Source organism: Opisthocomus hoazin, chromosome 4 (genome assembly GCF_030867145.1).
Source record: "Opisthocomus hoazin isolate bOpiHoa1 chromosome 4, bOpiHoa1.hap1, whole genome shotgun sequence".
NCBI classification, from domain to species: Eukaryota; Metazoa; Chordata; class Aves; order Opisthocomiformes; family Opisthocomidae; genus Opisthocomus; species Opisthocomus hoazin.
The window spans coordinates 72,890,088-72,914,831 of record NC_134417.1 but is presented as its reverse complement, the minus strand read 5'-3'; the positions used below and the strand labels follow the sequence as shown (position 1 = coordinate 72,914,831).

The window sequence follows — 24,744 nt, the reverse complement described above, 5'->3', positions numbered from 1 at the left end:
CCAATTGCAAGCAGTATTATTACATCAGTGCAATGTCATAGCTGACCTAATAAGAGCTATCTCTGAGCTACTGACTCTCATAGCTGACCTAATAAGGGCTATCTCTGAGCTACTGGCTCAAGTTCCAACCACTGCTCTCAGTGGAACTCACTGCAGGGAGAGGTTAACAAGGCTTATTAACCGATTTATTGATGCACTGCCATTATATCAGAAGTGCTGCGCATACTGCTGCACTGTGTAACCTACAATGCCCGAGGGAACCAGCATGGCTTGCCATGGAGTGGGGCAGCCTGTTCAGACAGCACATACTTTGGGACTTTTTCACACTTAGAACTTGTTCACCCTGTTGCTCCCAGAAACACTTTTCCAGGAACTGAACCCTCTTCTCTATGGATCTCCAAACTGGCCATGATCTCACCTGAACTGAAAAAGCAGGAATCAGATTCTAGTCAAAATTACCCTTCAAGGGACAAGCACATCATAGTACCTCTCCTTTCTCAAACACCCCACAATAGAAAATCATTAATCTTTTCCTCCAAACATCCCAACAGTCCCATAAATGTGGCAGGATATATAGTTTGAAGTCTTATCAGAGGAACTGAGTTTTCTCAGCTTGTTTTCTAACTATTGGTGAGACGAGTTCAGTGAAAATGAAACTTTAAAAGATGAAGATATTGGGAATCTATCTGATTCAACAGCTGACACTTTTATCCCTTTCCACAGCATGTAGGTATTATTTGTACTTTTAAACTTGTGCTAAGACCTCTGCCTCACTGCCAGGAAGAAACCTACGAGCAAAATATATCCTTTAGATTTTACTCATTCCTTGCTGTCACATTGGCAACTGTTGATCAAGAAATCAATGACGGCAACAAATCCTGCCTTTTGTAACATTTCCCGTACTGCATATGGAAGCAGCAAATGGATGTGCAAAAAACCTAAAGAAACTATCTTTTTCCCCATCTTCCTCCTTGTAGATTTGTTTGCATACCGAATAACAAAACTTTGCAGAAATGCTGACTAATACAACTTGGGGTTACAATTCCTGCTTTTTAACTAGCTTTAAGTCCAAAGTAGCAACGACAATTATTTGTTGCCTTGGAAACATATGAGCTACACATTCACTCCATTCTCAAAGTATATGACTTTTTTTCTGTATGCTGTAACAGAGATCTACCAAAGCCTGCAATTTATCAGCTGGAATAAACCTTCTATAATTCAATTACTTATCAACTGCTGACGGCCAAATTTCACTTTTAAACAAGGTGCAGATGACTATTGCCAAGTCCACCTCTGACCAGTGAGTGTCACTAAAACACTTACCAAATAACATCTTTTATTTTCCCAACAACAATAATAAATATAAAATTTGCCCTTTATTGTAAAAGCAAAAATTTGCTAGCAAGTATTATTTATACTTTTCATATCCAGAGTTTCTTTGGCTCGGCGAACTAGGCCAACTGCTGGCTTTTAAAGATAGCATGTCGGAGGACATTCCTAAACCACCTCCTTACACTCATTTTCATATACACTAAAAGCCTTTGCATGCCCTATAGTGTATTTGGGAGTCTATTAGCAAAAATAAGTAAAACATATTTTACATTACTTCCACAGTAATCATACCACAGTACCTACATAAATATCCATCAAAATCATTGGTATCAGAACAGCCAAACCTCATGAGCACCTCATGTAATCAAAATGCCCTTATGGCCAGTCTAAATAGACTCCTACCACCAAATTAGCATAGGGACGTATTTGCCTTATTAGTCAATTAAGAATAAAAAACTGTCTGCTTTCTGAGTTACAGGCAAATGATTAAACCTACCAGTCAAGTCTCAATTCTATTACACTCACCAATAACACTCCAAATAAGCAAGGCTTCCCAGCAGTCTACATTTGTTTTTGCTTTTCACTTGCTCTACTACAATAGCTAAAAAAGGATGCATAGTCAACACTCATTTCAAATGCCATTTTCAAAGGTGTGCTTACAGCCCATTTTATAAAAGGCAGACACCTAAAGTGCAGACAGGCGAGCCATGTTCCATTGCGAGCTCAGGGACAGATGCCAGCAGGAGCCAGGCAGCCTCGGGGTACCCGCTGTTGCTGGCACCTGCGCAGACAGAATCGCACAAAAGGGGGTAGAAAGTTCCCTGCAAAGCACTTTGTGGAAATTGGGCCAAGATTTCAGTAATACCTGGACCTCCCAGCAGGGACTATTTTGCTTAAAAATATGAAGAAGCAAAATCTTCATTAGATTTGTAACACTGTGTTCAGGTTTCCCAGGTACAAGCAATTACCCAGGAACTTTATAACTAAGCTTGAAAAGCAATAGACTGCCATTTTACTACTGCTCCAATGCTGTTTTCTCAGAACACAGCTAACAGCAGCAATACCTAAAGCTTCAGAAAATCTTTACTTTGTAATCACAATGTTTTTTTATGGTATTTATTACTGTAAGTGAAACATATGATCAAATAAAGCTCTTGAAGAGTATGAAGGCTATGACTGAGATGTACAAAAAGACCTAGCAGTCAGGCCTCCAGTTCACATGCTGAGGAAAAAACCCAATATATGTATGATTTTATTAAGAGGGAAAAATCCTTTATATACACACAATATAAAATCCTCGCTTTTCCTCCTTGCCCATTATTCATCTCCATTTCCAAAGGTACTTCATGGGAAATTATTCTAAACAGCAGGTGATTCTGTACCCTATACTGGGAAAGAAGAAGAAAGCAATTTCCCAACAGTCCCCAGCCATCAATCCTCTTGAAAAATAAGCTTGACCGTAAGCTTAAGGCACCACCATCTGAGCTGGAAAATCCCCAAAGGGCATTCCAAGCTATGCTGAAGCAACTGACATTTCTTATGTTAAACGTGACTTCTAAAAACTTTCCAGTTGAAAAAGTTTTTAGTAAGGTAAGATTTACCAAATGTGTACATAGTGAAAGGCAAAAAAAAAAAAAATAGATACTTGTATATTCATCAGCTAATGCTTCACAGACTTTAATTAGAATGAGCTTTCTCATTAGCTTTCTTATTTTAAGGAAAAATTCTCACTCCTCTAAATGAGATTAGTCAATTTTTTTTCTCTGCACTAGAATTTTTTTGATGATCATTTATGACACTCAGTTATGCTGATGTGTGAAGAACTTGCAACATGGCAAAAAGATAAAACATCGACCTTTCAGAGATTACTATTGTACTGTGCTATATACTTTCTGATGTATATTGATGACCTCCTTGCCTACGTCAATAGGAAAAGATAATTAAATCTGAGCAATGAACTAGCCACTCTTCACAGCTTTGGATTCTCTACAGCAAATAGTGCCCACAGTTGACACCAACACTATTAATATAGCAAGAAATAATCAGCAACAGAAGTCAAGCACAGAAGGCTGTCCTCTAGTTTGATTCTGCCTTTCTTTCTAGACAAAACCTGCAACTAACTTCAGAGAATTCAAGAAAAAGTTAAGGTTTAAGAAAGCAAAACAGATTGGCATTTTGAATGCCTAATCTTTCAGCCAGACAATTCTGTCCTTGAGCTGGATCTACAGAGGTACCGTATTACAGATAAAACAGTCTTATGATTTTTGCACAGATGTGCAACTCCTTATTGTAGGCACCCTAGATAACTCAGAAACCTCCCCTGTTGTCCAGCTCACATCACAGATCAGATAAACCTTGTCAGGGCATTTGAGGAGAGCCCCAAAGAAATACGACCACTTAGAAATACAACAATAAAAATTTCTGTCTGTCTCTTTGTGGTGGATTACTCATACTGAGGAAGACTAATGGATTATTCTTGGCTATGACTTGCTAAACCAAAGAAAAATGTCCAAGTCTTTAAGAGCAAAAATCACACCCACACCTTATCTTTTGGAGTTTTTGCTTAATCACTGAGAGTTGCTGAATTTATGTTCCCCAGCTTTCACCAAGGCAGTGTTCACTAACTGAAGTCAGTAAAACCTCTCAAAAAAATCCTTACCTGCTTGTAATTATCTAACTCGCTTTCCCTTATCATTTCTACTACCCTGGTTGCTAATTATTTTTTTCTAATGAAAATCAAGGGACACTTCAAGAAGAATCATTTCCTTTAATTGTCAGTTCCTTTTTCACTTCCTTTCCATTAGCCCTCACTAATGGCTGCTGCTCCAACACTCCTTCCAGCACAAGTATCTGAGCGCTTCCAGCTGATGTTTCTGGAAAATTAATTGTTTACCATCCCTGCAACATTTTTCTGACCTGTTTAAAACTTTTACATATAATTTATTGTATTTTATTTATTTTATATATATATATTTTTATAGTTGGTTTATATAGCACCGAAACCTGAATTACAACTTCTCTGCTAAAACCTGTTTTTCAATAATTTTTTAGGAACATATTTGCATATATACAAATAAAAGGAAAACTCCTTGCATTTCTTTGTGATTAGACAGCACCTATAGCAGTACAGTTTGACAATACACAAATCTGTTCTTGCAAGAAAACAGATGAACAAATGTTTGATAACTAACTTACTACTGATCAAGTCCTTAATATGTTAAAGTAGAAATTCCTGTAACATTTCACCCTTCTGGTTTGTCACTGGACTGTAGTGCACTGTCTTGGGAGAATCCAGCTCTACCTTTACCTGTTTCTGCATCAGAGCCTGAAAACGCCACAGGAGGCAGGTAACTGTTCTGCTATTCAAAGCAGCACAAAATAGCATTATCTACCATGATCATTGCAGAGCATTTTCTGGATATGGAGAGCTAAAGGCATGAACAATTTACAGTGGGAACTGAGGTCTTCCTTGCAAAGCTAGGCTGATGTTTTTGTGTGTGTGCATGCACATGTGAGTATGTGCAAAGGAGAGGTAAGTGTACTGACAAGTTTCATCCAGAAGCTTTACCTCATACTCCGAAGTACAACACATCTTAAGTTTACCTATTTATGGAAATGAATGTCAAAATTCTAGTCCAATGCAGGTAGAATAATACATCCTACAATACTGGTGTTCAATATTACACTAGCATTTTCCCCAAGAAAGTCAAGATGATCAAGTCATGATGACAACCTGATCTAGTTGAAGATGTCCCTGCTCATTGCAGGGGGCTTTGGACTAGATGACCTTTAAAGGGCCCTTTCAACCCAAACTATTCTATGATTCAAATAAGCAGATTTTCCATTGGTCCGCTTTTCAAGCATCTATCATAAACAATACATCCTGCTTCCATTTTTAACATATCAGGTTGTGAAGGAAGAAGAACCCTTGAAGTTATTAAATCCTTCACCTTATACAGGCATCAGTTTCTAGGACATTGTCTTAGTTTAGCCTTGTTAGACAAGACTTGCTTAAATTAGCTGTGTTAGATTTGAAGATTAGTGTTTATTAACAAGTCAGTAGATCTGCATGTAGGTTTGATAATATTTTCACCAACTTTTGAATTCACCGGTGTTAATTGCACATTGACAGCATTTGTAACTAGCAATGTACAGACTCAGAGCTTAAAGACATGATCCAGAACCAAATATTGCTGAGGGATGCAGAGTCAGAACTGTTCTAATGTGTTGCTGGCAGATATCTGAAAGCATTGGCAGGTAAAGGTTACAAAGTCATACCATTAAACAACCATTATTGCTACTTTCTGAGCATCTAAACCCCAAGTTTCTTATTACCCCAAAGTTCTTTCATAAGCATCAGAAAAGACTGAGAACAAGATTTTTAGAAGTCCATAAAGAACATAATAAAACCTTTAGAAAATTCTCCTGAAAGTGAGGGAGCAGACCACAAAACTTGTAGAGACTTTTTTTGTTTGTTTTGTTGCATTTCAGACCTAAGTGCAATGCATCATTCGGTTTTACTCTATTCGCAAAGGTCGGTGTTACAATCCTATTGGCCAGTGGCATACTGTTTATGTTCTGTAGCTTTTCCTCAGCTGTATTAAGAAGCTGTCCAGCAGTATAGGCAGAGACAGTATATACTTGCAACATACTGTTACTTCACTAGCTCCTTTTCTAAGGAAAAGGACAACACAATTTAATTTTTCTTCAGTTGTTAAATGCCGCCTTCTAATTGAGACAAAGAGAATACTTTGCTGGCCACCAGTCAACACTAGAGTGTTGCTTGTTGTAGACATCTGGCATAAAGATTTCATTTGCTTCTAAATAAAACTAGATATTAGAAACATTTCTTTAATGAGGGGGTCATCAAACACTGGAACAGGCTTCCTAGAGAGGAGGTCAATGCCCCAAGCCTGTCTGTGCTTAAGAGGCATTTGGACAATGCCCATGCTAACATGCTTTAACTTTTGGTCATCCCTGAATTGGTCAGGCAGTTGGAGTAGATGCTTGCTGTAGGTCCTTTCCAACTGGAACTATTTTATTCGATTCTAAATAAATAAATGAATAAATAACAGAAAAAGTAATAAACTGCCGTTCCCAGGAAAGTGTAAAGTGCCTAGCAATGCACTTCAAGGCTGCTACATTTGTTGTTAACTAGGTGGAAGGTGAGCATCAAAGTATCAACCCATGTTTATTGTCAGCCTAAGGAATTTCAAGCACAGCAAGTCTCTGTTGAATGTGCATTTGGGGAAAGACTGCTTGATTGGTAGTAATTAATGCCACGGTATTTTTTCTCTAGGTAATGAGTAAGTTTTTCTCTCCCTTCTGAAGCGCTACTGTCACTTTACTGCCAAGGGTCCTTCCAACCTTTGCATTACAGCACCCATACAGCAGTACAGCTGTTAGAGCTGATGCCGTGAAAAACAGATATATCCTACTGCTGTCTCTCACATTGTCTTTATATTGTCAAATTTAGACATGCAATATGATTTGTAAAAGTCAAAAAAACAAACCCAAAAAGTGACATGCATGTAGATGCTTAACTATGCATTTAAGAGCCAGATCTTTTACCCTACCTTGAATGAATAGACTAGGAAAAATAATCTTGACAGAATGATACATGCTTTACCATTGTTTCACCAAAAGTGCATCTGAAGAACTGATTTTTTGGGGTTTTTTTTACAATGTCATTCATGACAAAGACTTACATAACTCATAAATACATTACTATCAACAGCTTTGTATCTCCTCTCATCATCCTGAGCTTTGAAAACAGAACACGAACTTATTGGCTTGTCATCCTTTAAATGGCATTGATGGACACACTCTCTTTCTTCCTCTGTTTCATCCGTCAAGCATTAATCACTGCCTTAGCTGCAAATGAAACTTTTATTGGGCAATTATAATCTAGGTCTATATAAATCCTTGCCCTTCACTCCATGTATTAGGTAAAAATGCCATTTCTTAAGGAACAGAGCAATAATACATTATAAAATATGAAATCTAATTAAACAGGTGCTGTGTTTCTTGTACGATCAAATTCCCAGACTTAACTGGTGTATAGAGCAGAAATGTCTGACAACTCCCAGCATTACATCAGCGAAAACAGAATGTTCTCCTGGCATTCCAATACATGTACAAAATCCAAGCATAGTGTTTCTTAATATTTTTCAGTTAGAGAGGGAGAGAAAAAAAAAAATCTTGTCCTCTCTTTCTCTCCCCACAAAAGCTGTGGCCCCTCTGGTATCCCCTTACATACTTCTGGAAACTGAGAGTAAGGAGTAACAAAGCAATTATGAAAATAAAATGCTATTGTTTTAAAAAACTGTAATTCTACACTTATAATTGAAAGTGAAAAAACTATCAGGGATTAGTATTCTTCTGACTATGCCTGGTGATAGACTTTGACAAGACAGAACCTGCACTAACATTGGACAATTAATGTACTACCTTTATTTTCCCCTCTTGTTTGTTCACATGCACACGGACGTTATGGTGTTTCTATGCTTCTTCTAAATTTGTACAGATTCCTGATCGTTTTGGATGAAGAATGATCACACTGAGTGAGCAAAACCATGCTAAACAATTAACGAGGAGTCAGTAACACTCAGGTTGTCTAGAACATCTGGCCCAGTCTTTCCCTCTTTACTACATGAAATGCAATTTCTCGCCAACTCAGCTGTCTATACACAACAGGCAGAAAAGGAAAAATGTTAGGTGTGTGCCAGCCTCTCCAGCCTCGAAGTAACAGGATGTCAACTAGCAGCTCTTTCTGTAACAGTTCCCTCAACTAAGTATTCTTTTGAAGTGGTATTTATGCAGATGTTTATGTCAATACAACTTTAGTACAAACATCTAACTGGGGATGAAGCAAGAACCTTCAAAATAAATACTTTAAGGTAGCCTCTGAGGCTACGAATGGAAAGCAAAGGGAAAAAACACCCAAAACCAACAATTCCTTTAACAATGAAATTTCTGTATTTTTTTCCATTTTTTGCTCCGAGGCTATTCAAAAACTAAATGTAACACAGATAGGGAGCTGCTCATCACCTTTCCTGTTAGGCTTGAAAAAAGGAAAAATTCCCTCCACCCCAAAATGTTCTCTCTATGCCTGAAACAGGTAGCAGGCTTCAAATAAACAAAAAGCAGGTAGCAATACAGGTTAAGTAGGAAGCCTTCGCAGTTGGTACAGGCATCAGTTATTGAACCTGGTTCTAAACTTCTTTAATATCCAAAGTCTGAATGTGAAAAAAAGCATTAACTAAACAAAATCCAGAAGAAATAGCAGAAAGACTTTCGATGAAAACATAAGATGTGTTGACTACATTATTTTATTTTATTCTCTACAACCTCAGTGTCATGAGCTTCCCCCCCCCCCCCCAAAGATTTCTGTCAAACAATAACATTTAAATAGTATCAAGTTTGGCATATAATGAGGTTGGTATTAATACTAGCAAAATCCTTCAGATGTCTAATGTTGAGATTTTCTTCACAGCATATTCATGTTGCAAAAGCTAAATTGGTTCTCTCTTTTTTGATCTTTTGTTTTGTCTTACGATGGGTTTGTCACTTGCAAATTCAAGTGTTACAATAATGACCTAGATGAGTGGAGGCTTATGTGATTCTCCTACCTCTTTTTTAAAACCTGGTATTTGAGTTTTAATACATGGATTGACCTTTGGAGATTTCCTAGAAGCAGACTTCCACTGCAGAAGACACACAAAACTTCTCCACAAACAGCAGCTTTGAACTGAGCACATAAATGGCAGAGCAGGGTGCCAATATGTGGAAGTGATCCTTATGTGATCCTCACTCTTGTCTTCACTCAGACAAATCCAAAAAAGCAGGAATACTATGCCAGACCAAATGTAAGACAGATTACCATTTTAGTATAAGAAAAGTCTTTACAAAGTAGTAAATCAATACTGAGAGAAGGCAAAATTACAGGTAAGAAAATGAATTTCTTTTTTCTTCTGTTATATCCACTGCTGTGGACAGAAGCAATAATTCACAAGAAGTAGCAAAGGATGACCATCATCCATCAACTGCACAGAAATGGTAATGAAAGAATAAAATACACTCCCCCCACAGAACTCCAAAGCTCAAAAAACAATGAGAACAGAGAGAAAAGTGCAACAAAACCTCCGATCAAGTCAGTAAATCTTTTAGAAGGTAGAATTAGCTGAAGATTCTTTTTTTTTTAATGAGTTAAAGACCATTCAATTATTTTAGAACATGAGATTTCCGCTTCTACCCAGAACAGAGGAAAGAGAGCACAGGGAGCAATTCCTGCTGCAAAGCAGCAATGGTCTCCAAATCCTAAGCACAAGCTAGTCTTTTTTTTTGGCCTGTTGCCAAGATTTTTCACTAACTTCAATTTGTGAGAGATGTTCTTTTCCGTGTGCATAAAAAAGTATATATTTTCCAATTTATAGCATCCAATTTCTGAATAAATATTAAATATTCTAGGAAGAGGGAGATACACAGAGAGGGGAATTTTAAACATCAGCTTTTCACACAGACAGGCTTTGCTTTTCATGCGCAAAGCAGACAAAATGTGTATGTGTCCGTAGCTTGGTTTCTACTAGTAGCACAAATCTTCCTTCCAAAGGTGCTTCTGAGCGGACTGGATAATCTGCTGTCTAAGTAATATATTTAGACACAGTTCTGGAAGAAAACTGATACTTCTCCATCCAGAAGCATCATACCTCCTCGTAATCATATCTCTAGCAAAACTGAAATCAGAAAGCATGTTCCCAGATCGCCAGCTTTCCTGCCTGAAAAGAATGAAGTAATTTGACCTAGCATATTAGGGGACAGAATTATATAGCTTTTTCATGAAACTACTGCCATACACCACAGGAGATGCAAATAGGCTTCTTCCACAGGTCAGAACGGTTCAGATAAATATTATTGTCAAGACTATGCCCCAAAAGACAGAATGCCTTTCAAAGTTTTTGAAAAAATTTCATTCCACCAGAATGGTAGAAAAAAAGGTGAAAGAACTGGATGCTTTAGGTTGAAATCACCCATCTGCTGGAAAGGTCTCAGCATTTGCCTGCAGGCCTTTTAATACATCAGACTAAGAATATGGGTTAGTAAGTAAGAAAAAGACCTCTGTCAGTGCAATACACCTCAACACATGCTCCCTGTCTGGTCTGAAGAAACTGTTTTAAGGAACAGCATAATGAGCAGGAGAAGATAATGCAGCGTGAGGATGAAGCACAGCTAGACGTGCTGGATGTGGGTTCATTAACTCAGGCTTTCAGAAGCCACGTCCTATTCAAGCATTCTCATGCTCTACTTGGGAAAACAGTTTACTCCAAGTTCTCTCACAAAGGCAATCCATACCCTGCTATATTCATTATGTTTTCCACTAAGTACAAGGCAACATACTCCTTGGATACTACAGATGCTGTTCATTAAGTTGTCAGACATATAACCAAAGTACAGAGATTTTGCTATATTCCTTGCTCCTGCTGGCTTGAATAGTGATAGAGAAAAAATTTGCCAAGATTTTAGTTTTTCTTGAAAAGCATTCAGATTCTGATTCATTTTGAAAAGATAAACATACTGACATAATTAGTCACTAGTCTCTGAGGGAGGGAAAATGGTCTTTTTTTTTGTATTTGGTTCGGTTTCTTTTGTCTTGAGAAGGCCTTAATAAACTGTAGAAAACAAAAAGAGTTCAAAGGAGGATTAAAGATGAAAAATGAAACAATACATTTAGAAAAGGCTTAGAAAAGCTTTAATTGAAGACTGTTTGGTATCATCAAAGTGTAAACAAGAAAATCTGCACTATAACTGTTTGTGGAAGGAATAGTAATTAAGCAAAGAAGTTAAATACATCTGTAAAGATGTTCGCTTCATCTCTCAGCTTTGGGTCAGACCTACAAAATGCTGAATCAGTCAGCCCCTCAAAAATTAATAAATTTTAAATCTACTAATGCATGGGAGGTTAGGGTTTCCTTAAATTCTCAAGTAATCAAATACTACTGGATCTAGAAGATATACATGTAGTGATCCGCAGCTGCTCTGCCCTGTTCCTTAGTCCCTGCAAACACTGGCTTTCTGAAGGAGGATGTTTGCCAGGTAAAGGTTGGGAGCCAAGGCAGCTGCCTGGATTCAGAGCCAGAGGTGGTGCTGAACAATACACCACAAAATGTGAATCCAACCAAAACCATTTTGGATTATACAAGACACCACATTCACTAAATAAAATATGAAGTCAATTATTTTATTTGTTATTTAAAGTGCTTAATAATTCAGGATTGGCCAAGCAACAAATGCAACAAAATTCTTGTCCAACAAGACAACAATTATCCCAGAGGAGTAATTGCAATCTGTGCTTTAATTCTCAAGCTTGAAACTCAGGGTGATTTCATAACCTGGAATTCAGAGCATCTGAAGGATACTCAGAAACATACCCATTATTTACTATTCTGAGGAAAAGGCATGAGTATGTCTGGCAGCTTTGAATATTTGAGTTCCAGTGTCAGATCGTATCACAAATAAGCACAAGGCATTTGCCACTAGTCTAGCCAGCTCTCAGAAGTCCATTCATCCACTGCTCCACTTCTGATTTATTTCTTTTTAATTTAAGAAAAATTCCCATGACTCTCAGGTTTCATAAAGTCCCTGGACTTCCATCTACCATTCTGAAGGCAAGAATACAAATGAAGAAAGTGTCCACTATTACAAGAGGAAAAAAAGAAAATACTGGAGACAAATTCTTGACCTCATGTAAGACACTGCAAAGGTTCATTGACTCAGGGGAACCCAATCTTTATCCTAAGGCCCTTCTGTCAACATATATGGACACAGACAGTCATAGCTGACACCTTAAAATGGAACAAAAGCCAAACACAATGCCAACTGAAGGGTAATAGCAATGAATCTCCACAAGTTTTCCTAAACTTGTGCTGTGCTAATTTCTTCTGGAAGGAAATACTGTTAGCTTTCTTCGGTTGTGGTATTTGTATTTCCATCATTCAGTATTGATAGAATGACTGACATCCTGTCAACATTTTAGTATATTAATCTTACTAAGCCTGTCCATAATAAAATAGTAATAAAAATTCCCAAAGAATTTTTCTAAAACAGATAAAAACTGTTACTCCATTTTGTCTCAAAAGAATTTACCACCGAAAGCCTGTATTTCACTCCCAGCTGTCGGGATACCAACTCACATGCAGCTTTTCCAAGTAATGTTTGCTCTGCGTCTGTTGAGATGATTTCCAGGGTGAATACATGGATTCTTCTGCCTCAGTCACAGGGTCCATCTAAGCAACAACAGTCAAGATTTGGCCAGCAGTAATTATTCGGCACTAGAATCAACCAAAATGCCTCAAACTAAAATCTAATCTGAGAAACATAAATCACTCTCTGGAGAAAGACAAAATAATTATCTTTTTATGTATTTCACAGAAAGCATAGAAAATTGAGCAAGAAGAAATTTTGCATCCCTCTGCATAGAAGCAGGCTCAATTATACCTAAGATATTCCCGCCAGACATTTGTCTAATACATTCTCAAGTATCTCTACCAGTGGAAATTTTCCATGTCATTAGGCAATTTACTGTAGAGCTTAACCGCTCATACAGTCACACGGGTTTTCCTAATCCCCTACTCTCATTTGCTCTGCTGCAATCTAAGCCCAGCACTGTTTATCCTATCCACAATGGATGGGGAGAGCAAACTATTGCCTTTCCCTTTGCAACTACTTTTTAAGCACCTGAAAAATATTTTTGTGTTCCACTAAAGTCTGCTGCCTGTTTTACTAACCAGGCCCCTTTAACGTTTCTCTATACTTTCCAGACATGTAGGTCACATTTTCTACATCTTCTTTGTCCTCTTCTTTGGTCTAGTTAGCTGGCTTGCATCCTTCCTGAAGGGCAAAGTGCAAGCCTGGATGTAGCATTTCTGTTGGGGCTGTGTGAGCTCAGAAGAGAACAGACAGCCTTAAGTTCTTCTTCTTCTTAGGATCCATTTTTGCCTTTCAGACTTCTAATATGAATCATCTGTCTTGTCCACATTTTCTCATTCCTGTAATGGTGCAGACACTATTCTGAGGCACAGGCTCTTTCACATTTTCACATCGAATTGGCTTCTGTTTCTTTCAGAATGCTGCTCTTGTTTGTCATGATCATCATGAATCCTACCCTCCAACATACTTTTAATCCTCTCACCTTTGCTTCATCTGCAAATTTAGCAAGTATTTATCTGTTGATTTTTCAAAGCTGACAACCTATTAGTAAAGGTCTCTAGCATGTGCAATAGCTTCCAGGTTCTCAGATGAGGGCACAGAATTGCTCATTTCTTTAGTTTCTTTTCAATGTCATAAATCCACAGCTACAGAGCAAAATATACCCATTTCCCTTCCATTATATCCTGAACTTTTTGTTTTCTCTCAGGTATACTGCCACCCAAGCAATTTTCCTGTTCTTTATAATTGTGTTATACAATCTTTACTAAGCCTCTCATTGTTGAAGGAATATTAGGACAGTCAATGTACATAGTGTTTGGCCCTACTACCTTTGCTATTGTGCAACTTCAGATAATATTTATTTTTACAAGCCTAAAATGTTTCTTACATTGTATAAGCATGGCATTGTAGCCATTAGTCTTTGCAGATAATCTGCTTAATATCAATGCAGCTGTTCATATGAGTTACACAATGTATTCCAAAAAAGCCCATTATTTGTTTGGTTTAATATAGTTGGTACAGTATAAAACTACTCATGACATACTTTTTGGGCAAGCTATGCGTATGTCTTGGACAAAGCCCCTAGTCTATGAGGCTGCACTGCCTACTATCATGATATACATAGTACCCAACAGTCCATTTTTTAAGTGCCTGTGGTGAAGTTATGTTCCATGCAAGCCCACTAAGTTTCAGTCTTAACCTTCATGAAAACAAAACTCCTTGCTTCAACTGATCTTTTCTGTAGCAAAGGCCTGGAGGATGGGCTCTGGCCGACAGTCACTAACTTCATGAACTTACCCTACTCTGGTGTGAGCAGGGAGCCTAAAGACATTTCAGACAGGAGGTTCTGTGAAATAAGGGATGTAATTAGGGAATGGTTCAGGATGATGGAAAGGGTGTTTTTAATCAACACCCTCTCTGTCATTTGAGGCCATCCACTGATCTTTGCAGAAAGGAGTTTCTGAAAAACAGGAATGTGGGACACAGCTATTATTACTGTCACTGAAGTATGACACACAGATGAAAAACAAAAACTATCCCTCCATCAGTTAGAAAATCACAGCTCTGGCTAAAAAAAGCTCTACATTTTATCTCTGGTCTTTACTACAGAATTCTTTAAAACTGTTAGCAGTGTTTTTCTTTTCTCAGAATGAAAGTTGATAAATTAGCAACAGAGAAAAGAGCTCCTAAGCTAGACAGTTCACTTGTAGTCATTATATAAATGGCCTTTCTGAAATGTGTCCAACACTTAAATTACTCTGATTAGCTGATGTCTGTGGAACTGGCAACAAGCCTTTTCACTGTTGCTCTCATGGCAATTATTATTCTTGTTTCACTGCATATTTTACTAGCATTTCTCAAGTGTCTAGTTATAAATCTCTTAAAAGCCTGAGGACAGTTGAATCAGTAGAGGTAAAATAAGAACAGATCCAAACTGATATGATCCTTGCCTCTCCAGTACAACTGTTTTTGAAGTTGAAAACAAGGGTGTCCTTACATCCAACCTGGAATTGATCAGAATACACTTCAAAAAAGAACAGGGGTGCTCTTAAGCCTATCCGTTATAATTACATATCACAAAAGGATATGTAATTCAGAACAACAAAGTTAGAAGTTCCTGCACACAGTCTGCTTCTCTTTGTTCAGCTAACTTCTTCTTAAAACAGGCAGATAACTGTAAAAATAGGATTTCTAGTATTAATCTCCATAACACATTTTTTCTTGTAGATAACAGCTCTCTTCAGATTCAAGAAAGCTCTAAAATATCTAATTTATCAGAACCAATTAATTTTACCAGAAAAATATTCCTCTCATATCCTCAAACATCAGACCTTTAGTGTTCCCATAATTCATGTCCCCAAACTGCTATCAATTGTGTAAGTGGAGTTTGTGTCTCTTTGCTCCCATAGTTCTTTCAAACACCACTTCAAGTCCCATCACTTCTCATTAACTAGTAACTTCTGCAACTCTCTTTGATAGAAGAGTCAAATCCCCCAAGTCAAAACTTTGTAAATTAGCATTCATTATTCCATGTTTCACCCTTGCTCTGTATTATCTGTCACTGAATCAGGAACAGAAATTACTGTCTTGGTTCCTAACATGTTAAATAACTTTAGAAAACTGCTCTTTCGTTGCCCTCTGTACAGATCATCCTTTGACCCCTGTGCTGCCTAAGAGTGATACAATCCATAAGAGATTCCTCTAACAATATGGTGTGTCATGCCATTGAAAATCAGCTGTGAAGTATTCTCTGACAGATACTGTAAGAAATTTTCCGTGCTCTATGATGAAAGCAGATGAAAGCAACTTTTCAATTACTTGCACCCCATTTCAGCTCTCCTCTCACTTTCCTTCTTGCTGTCCCACACCCAAATGGGTAAAGGGGTTAATCCTGCTCAAGTAATCTTAAATTAAACATATCTTTATACTGAAATAAAAAAGACTAAACATGCATGTGTACAGAAACTGAGTTTTCATTTCAGTGGGATTGACACGGAAATATAAGGCTGTCAATTGCCAAAGATGCCAACCATAATTTTTTGCAGAGGGCTCCAAAAAACTCTCTTACTCTATCAACACTCTTCTTCTGTTCAATAGTACAGAACAAAATGGCCTGACAATAACTATTTCCATACATATGACTACCTTGAACACCACCAAAATGGCAAGGAGATAGAAGGAAATTCTTCATTACCACCAAGCTGGATTACTAACTGAAAAATTCTCTACAGGAAATACAAGATGACAGTAAAGTAAAAAATGGTGAGTGGGCTTAGGCACCCAGGAGGCAAAGCTGAGAGCTATCAGTACAGACAGACTTTCCCTGGACAGAAGATGATAAATGTGCAGAGGAACTGTCTGTAAACTGAAAATTCATCCAGCTGATTAGGCAGAAACAATTTTTCCTTAGGATCTGAGCATGGTTTTGTTTTGTTTTCTCATCTGACAGTACTTTCAATTATTGAGACAGAATGACAAAAGAGCATATGTGCTCAATGATCAGAGGACCTGCACCATCAAACTGGGCATCTGCTACTCATTTCTGAAAGATGCTGCAAGTGAGACTCAAGTGAAAACCAGAATACTGAATAGTGCTGAGCTGGGCCAGCTGGACCAGGACCAAGAAATGGGGCTATTTACAGAGGAATGTAACACTAGTGGTCTGTGGAAAGTAATTTGTACCTGGGAATGCATGCTGTAATTGTTTCGTTGTTTTTGATCAGCTACATTACAGACAGATGACTTAGACATACGTAGGGCCAACGACAGACCAATGAGAGGTGCAAAGGCAATTCCATTTTAGTGAAATATCCTTGGCTTTACTCCCAAAGAGAGTCAAAGTGCACTGCTATGACCCAGCCATTAATCCATGAAAATACAACTGGATTTGGAGGTACTGCACCCTTGAACAGGATGCATCATGGAAATAATCACCTAATTTACAAAGCTGAAAAGTCTCCTCTGGTTTAATTTCATTCTAACCTGGCTTGCACCTGCCCCATGCTGTGCTGAATTGCTTACTCATTTTTGAAAATGTTATGGCTACCTACCGCATTCACCAGCTGTAACAGCAGCTGTTGTTTCTGTCACCTTTTTTTTAACCAAAAAGAAAAGGTTTTTTCCTTCCATTTTTCCCCATAAACTGATAGCCTGGTCAAACACATTTTGCAAACAAAATTCTGAAGCATTTCAGAAATGGGGAGTCCAATCAACGCATTGAGTACTAGTTGCTCAGCGACAGAATCAATAGAGGTACAATGTTAGTTATAACTGCTTTCTATTGCCTGTACGATATTTATGGGAAAGATGATCTTACTTCAATTAATATTTTTTTCAATAAGTCTCAAAAATACTTTTTTTTTTTCTTTTTGCATTGCTTCAGATAAATCCTTGAATAGCCTGCTTAATAATTCAGTAAGGGCATAGTTTCTCTGGTTATATGGAGAGAGTAACTGTTTATACATGTATGGTATGTAACAGTCACTGCAGCCAAGGCTACCCCCAACCTTCACATCCTCAACCAGTCCATCTCTATTTGTCAGCACAAGGATGACTGAGAAGAACGCAGAAGGAAGAAATCAGATATTTGATCTGCTTGCACCTCAAGGTAGTAATTTATTTTCCATAACCACTGCAGCTAGGGCTCTAGGACGCCAGGTAAATATTTCCAGTCTTGGGTGCTGCTAATTCAGTAGTGCCCAAAGAATTACAATGACTGAAAGGAGTATCCATAGCCATAAAAAAAGATTGCTGAAGAGTTTACTGGGTCTTTTCCCTAAAAAAGCTCTCACATAAATGGGACTAAATGAAGATATGATGGTAAGAACAGATGGTAAAATAATTTCTTAACTTATGTTAAATCACAGTTTTGCTCATTCAGTTTTCCATACTTTGAACTGAATGACCAATTGTGGTAAAATTTGCCTTTTGCAGCAATAGCAAAAGATTTTTCTGCTGTCCCTGGCTACTGCCAGGATCCTTGAACTTTGCTTAGGAAATTATAAAGGCAAAAGTCTATACCATCCCCTTAATCAATTTATTTTCTATCTCAGCTCTTGTAAGGTGCTTCAGCTGTCAAGTCTCAGACTAAAGTGATTTCATAGTTTATATTTTCAGAGGATACAGTCACTCTGAATGGAGTTGCTCTACTTATAAGGTAAGTATGAGAACATGCTTCCACATTACCCCTGGAAGACTTTTCCTGAAACACAGAAGGCAAGTTCTGACCTCAGCTGGAGGAATCTGAACATAGGTGAGGTTGTAAAATGTTATCTGGGTTTTCTGGATTCATTTCAACATCGACCTGCACTTTGAAAGATGAAAAAGTCAGATGGCTAATTTGTGAGGGTATAAATCATCCCTTAACAAAAACCCTTAGGAATTCCTCAACATCTCTCTTGGAGGCAGCATAGCAACTTGAGTCTCCAGCTCTGGTTTCACTGCCCTACGTTAACCGCTAATTTAAAGCTAATTGTAAAGCAGGTCACATTCAAGTCTCTGGAAAAAAGCCCAGTTACTTTTATGGTGCATAACCAAGCCCTAAAAGAAAATAATAAAACCATCAATTAAACTCATTTAAAAGGAAAAACAACAACAAGCAAACACAATCCAGCTATGGCTATTTAGAATTATGTGTAATTTTTCTAACCAGTTACTTCCCCAGGTAAGCACAGGTGCCATTGCCTTGTTAAGCTTTATAAAAAACAAACCACAGACCACCTCCTGTTGTCACACACTGCCACACCTGGCTTGGCCTTTGTAATAACAGTGTTTGGACTGTAATTTGCAGACATCTACTGCCACTTTCAGCTAACACCTTCACTTATACATCCGTTCTTTGCCACAACAATATGGAAGACATCTATGAAACATCACACCTGAGAACTGAAGCAATGCTTCCTCTGCACCATGCAAAAAGTCCATTAACATCAACAGGCAAACATGTTGCTTTTTTTCTGTAGAAAAGTGAATTCAAAACATGAAATAATTATCACATTTCAGAGAATATGAGCACACTCAAGCTAAAAATACTGGCTGCAGAATATAGCATCTTTATTTTACACCCATGATAATGCGGAGACTCAAAACATTCCCTTCTTTACTTACTGATATGCAACAACAGTCAAGACCCTTTTCCAGGCAGCAGCAGGCATACCAAAAAAACAGAGTTCAGTCTCCACTGCTATTCTGTTACTTAAGATTGAGAAGAGAGAAATCCCAGCAACATGGCACAAGATAATTAAAACAAACTACAGCTCAGCTTTACTAGTGAAGTAATCTGTACAGGAATGACAGGATGCCAAAGCTTTGAAGCCCACAGTGCATAAAAAGACAACATACCATGTCCAGACTGGGCAGAGCATGGTATCTGCTGTTCACCAGGCTATGCGAAACGCTTACCGAGACCTTGGATTAAGTTTACCTAGTGCAGTCCTTCTGTCCACCCACCATCAGCCTCAGTAAAGCGAACAGGCTGTGAAATCAATAGCTTCCCATTTCTTCATTTTTAGGAGAGGCACAATGGTGTTTTATATAAAAGAGCCTGAGCTGCCAACATTTCAATGGATCTGAAAGGACTTACCAGTCACTGACCCCAAAAGACAATCAGCACGCACCAGTAAGTGCACAACACTTCCCCACTAGAGAGACAGTTTAGTAATGGTGACATAACCTTTACCTTCTGGGTCATTAGATATAACATATCATTACTGTCCAGCAAATACTCAGTGACCCAAAGGGCATAAGAAGAGTTGGCATTCACAGTCCTTTTTTTGGACTTGTGATGAGCAATTTCTGGCTAGACAAGTAGTTCTCTGCAGCGCCAGGCTAAAGGATGCCAAGTCTATTCTGTTACAGCCAAGGACTCACACAGGTATTTCAACGGGATTACCTAAGAGCTTGACAAGTTCAGTACAATTTTGAAGGTTGTGTTGGACTGGGACCAAAGTGCTCAGCACTTAGTCTCTCTTGATGAACTTCTCTGTATGCACATGTATTGCAAAAAGATTAGAAAGACATAGATCCTGAAAGGTATTTAGATAGCAAAATCCTATTGTTGTAACATGCTTAAATACCTCTGAATATATATACCAAAAACCATCCTCTATACTCGCTATTAGTCTGTTGGAAGCCTTGGTGAAGAGGCCAGTGACAAAACAAGCGTGCAGACAGGCAAATCCCACGTGGCAACTTGACATGCTAGAGCGAGCCATCACAGTTCACTGTACTGCAGCTCAGCCTTTTTCATAACCATGCAAGTTTCTGCTTCTCTCATTTCACTGTCATCCATCAGCACTGAAGACTCTTCAAAACAAAAAAGAAAATGCTTCTCATCCTACAAAAGTCCTTCAAAAGCAGCCTAGTTTAATCACAGTTACAAAACAACCAATACATTACACTGAGTCATTCAGACTCATTTCCCTAATCTGTATCAGGGAAATATCTATTCTGTTTATAGAGACTCACCTCAACAGGTTAACTAAAACTCTGCTATAGCTGGATGCTTAAGGATAGAAGCTGTACTGGTCCTGAAATGGATAGTCACATGGCACATGCGGCTCTGGTGCATGTTTTCTCTGTAATTTCCCTTCTCTGAGTGTGCAATGTTTGAGATGCAGAAGAATGGACAGCACTTGTCAAACTATGATTACTCCAGAAATTGAAATACATAAAATAATAACTGATGCAATCAAAAGCATATCCAACTATCATTTCCTTGGAACACAGACAAGCAGATAGAAAATGATTCAATTTGTAATTAATTCACAGACAGAAGGAGGAGTTGAAAAAAAAAAATACATAAATACATTCTTCAGGCCGTGGCAGAAAATAATGACTGAACAAGCATCTCAAAAGGAAAATTAATGAATGACAACAGGAGCAGCACATGTGTAACATGGAGATAGACGGCAAGAAAATTAAACAGGTTGCTTATGGGAAAATAGCCACCTTCCCCATGTTTTTTCTTAGAAAACACACATGGTTCCTAATTAAATTCAAAGCTATTATTCAATCAGAAGCTTCTTATGAAGTCAGAAACTGTGAAAGTATGCTACTGAAAGCAGAGCTGCAGGAGATAATTGAAGCCTTAGAATCACAGTGGTGATTTTCTTGAACACTCGTCCCCAAGTCACCTAAAATAAAATCCATCAGAGAAGAAGATACAATGCAGCAACATAAAGGTTACAGTCAGTGAGATGTAAATAAAGAAAGCGGAGGAAAATAAAATGTATGAACTAACTTTTGGGAAAACTATGCGTGAGTACTTGCACATGCACACATGCACATTGAACTTTACTACATAAAACTTATACCTGAAAAAGCTCATATCTTAAGAAATCGTAATTCCTCTTTGAAAGGGCTGTCCAGAATCTTCACATACCTTAGCAGTGTTTTAAGAGCCTTGCAATATCTGTAGTTTTCAGAACTTAACCACAGTTTTCAAGATCACACTCAAGCAGGTTTGCTAAAGGAAACACTGGATAAAGGGACATGACGTGTATAAACGCCCTAGATGTCATAGCAGTGCCACACAGCAGTGTCATAGCATAGCCACAATCTCTGGCATTAAACTGATGGAGATTTAAACAGAAGCCAGATTCACAAAGCAGATCACAGCCTGACAATTCACACCTTACAACTGCCTCACTAAAAGCAAGAAATATTTTTATGGAAGTTGTAGGGAGGGGAAAAAGGTGTTATTGAATTAAAAATTGAGTTTGTAAATCCTACAATGCGGTAGGACTGGAGAGAAAAAGAAATAGGACAAATTTTCTTCCCAGGGTCAGTACTGAAATTAAATCTGTTGTCTTTTCAGCCATGCAGCCAGCTCTCAAGGACATCCAGCCCTAAATTAAAATATTAGAAGAGCCTCATATTCCTTCTATGAGGAGTAGACCCCATTCTGTGTTCCTGTTCCAGATGTTAGCAGATAATGGCTTGTTAAACTTATAATATGCCTTCAAAATTCCCTCACCACCAAATGAACTTTGTCACTGCTGCTCTTATGTTAAGGTCAGAGGACAGCAGGGATAGAGATCTGTTTGCACCATTTGCCATTTAGTGCTACATAAAACCAGTGCACTCATTAAAGTTAAATGCCAACTATGTGAAAAATCCGTCAGCCAAGTCCCGCAGCCACAGACGGTGATGCAATTTTTGCCTAAATGAGAGAGTTTAGCCACTCTTCAGTTCCAAGCTGGACAGAATGCACACCATACATCATGCAGGGATGCAAAACCATCTCTCTCTGCAGCAAAGTGTAGCACCAGCAAGGAAGGCTTAGGGAAAAGATTATCAGCCTTGTATGTCCTCTTATGGGTATGGCAATGCAAGCTGGCACAGTCTAATTTATGGGCTAACAAGTGTGTGGAGAGACCTTCAAATCAGGAAGCAACACATACTGCTTGGAGTATCTAAGACCCAGTGGGCAAAGGTGGCCAAATAATGGCAAGAAATTAAATAGGCTTAATATACTCCTGGGCTTTTGTAGAGAAGTGCCATCAGCTCGCACATACTTCATTTTCTGTAAGATCAATTACAAAAATCCTGCCACTGAATAAAGAATGCAGCTTTTGCTCTTTGGCTTCTAGAGGGAAGAAAAAAATTAATCTGGACAATGTAGAAATCATACAAGAAAAAAAATGACAATAGATTACTTCTTAACAAATCCCATGATTTCTTGAGACTCATGGCATTTAATTTTGGAGTCAGTAAAGCTGAAGACATTACTGCAATATACAGGTGCACAGTAAAGCTTGATTCATGAAGGCAGGGGTGCAAGACTGTCATCACCAGTATTGAAAAAGCCTGAATGCTGCACCAGCGTGAACCTGTTGCTTGTTCAGTCTATGCACTGGAGTAAGAAATATGTATTCCAACATCACCAATGAAAACCTAGAATCCCACCTTCCTATATTATCCAATCAGACTGATAAAAATCACTTTGTAGAATATACGAAAATAGTGTCAGGCAAAACGCTGCAGCACTTGCTCCTCATAAGGAGGATGTTTCCACCCACTGCAAAATTTGGCTGCTACATTCATGTCATTATTATAATGTTTTTCTGACATCTGCTGTCCTATAATCAGTGGTTGGATGCTAATAATGACATGGGATATGATACTGCATGTCTAATCACTGCTTCAGCAAACCAAAGATAAAGACAGAGTTAGAAGCAAAATAAAAAATTCAGTATCAAACTAACATGGAATGGAAGCTTGGGTTCTTAAGGGTTCCCATTACCTGATTCATTTTTGATATGCAGTAAAAAAAATGTTAGTTGAATCAAATGAGGTACTACCAAAAATTAGTTCCTAAATCACAACTGTATTTCAAACAATTGCTGCAATGCCTGCCTTTCCTGGGAGCCCTGAGGGCAGAGGTGGCTTAACCTCCTACAGCTTCTCTTCACATGATGGATGCTGAAATGTGTGCAATTGGTGCTGATGGGGCAGGGTACCAAGCTCTCTCTCTTAGCCATCCCTCCCGTTCCTGTAAAGTCTTTGGACATATGTCTTTATCTGTGTGCAAAGAAGCACAGGCAACATAAATAACAGTTTGCTTGAATCCTGGGGCCCAAGCAAAACAGTTGTGATTTCACTCCCCCTGTGCTTTGAACCAGGGTGGAGGCTTCCTTGTTACAGAAATCATTCAGATGTATTAAAAATTGTGACCACCCTCAAAGGCAAAAGGCAGAAAAAAGGAAACACTGTACTCAAAACTGCTGGAGATCAGAAACAAAAATTGATTTTCAGTTAGGTCCTCTCACACAAACAATACTTGAAAGAAGTGGGATTGGAACTAGATCTCCTGAAAATTGGTTTGGTGACTATCCTACAACTGTAGGATGAAGCTATGTATTGGAGTCTTCATTGCTTGAAGTCTTTAAGTAAGATTTCTTTTAAAATACACATATACTCAGGCCTTAACAATACAATAGTGAACTTGCAAACTCCTGGAGAACCCTAGGAATTGACATTCTGTTACTCAGTTGCCCACCAGAGAACTATTTAGGTTAATCTGATGATGGGTAGCTGCTTCTTACAGACAGATATTTCTAAATCTGTCTACCAATTTTTTAAACTAGCCTGTACAGCCCTGCTATCCCTTGGATACTCTGAAGAAAGACGCTGAGACACTGGAAAATGGAAGAGTGGTTTAGTGCTCTTTGTCCCCTCTAAACAGATTTGCAAGACTGAAGCAAGTTCCAAGAAGACAAAAGCAAGAGAACATACTACAGCACCTCCAACAGTACAGTTACTTTGTTAGGCTGACCAGCTAGCTTCTCAAGATTACCACACTAGCAAGATTCTGGAGCTACATTTGCTTGGTCTCTCTGAAACAACTCTTCTGGCCCCCAGTTCTACCATCCTTCCAAGATTCGTTTTGCTACTGAACCTTATACTGAGCTTTTCTGATTTCTTTTGCCTAAATGACATTTCAGAAAAGGGAGGAATGGCACAGAGAAAGGACCTGGCATCCTCTCACTGTTTCCCAACTTCAAATGACAGGGCCCTGTTCTTTTGTCCTTTCAAAGGTTGCTTCCTCTCCTCCTGTCAGTGGGTACTGAGACAGACACACATATCTGTGCCCTCTTTTTTTTTTTTTAATATCTCTAGATTTTTCTTAATTAGGTTAAATTTCTGGCTTAGCTTTAAACTGCTTTTGCTAGTTAAAAGCCTAATACATAATGATAAAATTTTACT

The 24,744-nt window shown here is 38.3% G+C and overlaps 1 protein-coding gene across 4 annotated transcripts in view; it reads right to left on the bottom strand.

The window, feature by feature from the left end:
* The window catches only part of PLXDC2 (plexin domain containing 2), a 283,407-nt gene that overhangs the window by 237,388 nt on the left and 21,275 nt on the right, over positions 1–24,744 (bottom strand). The window contains exon 1 of one of the 4 annotated variants that reach the window (XM_075419493.1): positions 19,619–19,693. The exons of 2 other annotated variants lie outside the window; for them this stretch is intronic. The gene's annotated coding sequence lies outside the window, so the exon portion shown is untranslated. Of the gene's footprint in view, positions 1–19,377; positions 19,443–19,618; positions 19,694–24,744 lie in introns of those variants that run through there. One more of the 4 variants, XM_075419494.1, reaches the window with a different exon arrangement.